Source organism: Astyanax mexicanus, chromosome 1 (assembly GCF_023375975.1).
Source record: "Astyanax mexicanus isolate ESR-SI-001 chromosome 1, AstMex3_surface, whole genome shotgun sequence".
NCBI lineage: Eukaryota > Metazoa > Chordata > Actinopteri > Characiformes > Acestrorhamphidae > Astyanax > Astyanax mexicanus.
Window position 1 is genome coordinate 83,893,184 of NC_064408.1, and position 853 is coordinate 83,894,036.

An 853-nucleotide genomic window follows, 5' to 3' on the forward strand; every position below is an offset into this window, starting at 1 on the left:
AGTTAAGAGGCTTCTAGATCAGCATGAGGAAAACCTGAACAACCGGTGATGATGAATCGTGTTTAAACGTCTGATGCTAATAACATCAACACTGGGTGAATACACTAAAGTAAGCGACCATGTTTCGCTAAAGAGATTTAAAGTCACTGTGCTCTATTGTTCGAATAAATTGATAAAAACTTTGTTTAACTTAATTGAATTCTTCTACGGCTGTACAAAAACACATTTACAGCCTTTTGTTCCTATGGTTTTGTGGTCTTAACTATACACTTCTCCATCAATCCACTGACTAGACGAACAATCTATTGATCATAACCTAGCAGTTACTAGATTGGATTCCAGGAACACTTGATTCTGTTAATAAGAAGTCAGCAGTAAAATCTTTAATATTTTAATGAAGTCATCAGGAGTTAAAGAAAGTAGTCTGCTGGTGAAGCGCCACCCTAAACAGTTAAAAGCCAATTTGGCGGCAAGACAGTACAGCTAAAGGGATAAAAGTTGAAAAACACTTTATAAAGCGGTCATTAATTGCATTTACTTATACGTTCTTATTTGAAATTATCTGTAATTTAAGATGTTTATTACTGCTATTTTCTTTTCATCCGCGTTTGCAATGTACACACTGTGTGACTAATGTATTGGTGTTTTTACAAAACTGTCTGTAGCTCCAATTTATGTAAAGGTGATATCATCCTACTTTTCAATATCCAAACACATCCTGAATAGTTCTTGCTCCATATGCAATATGCGTTGGTTCTTCAGTTGTGATGTTTAAAAAAAAAAAAAAAACTAACTGTGAATGGTCATTGTTGGCTTTGCATGATGCTCGTAGCTCCGCCTCCTGTTTGTCGCA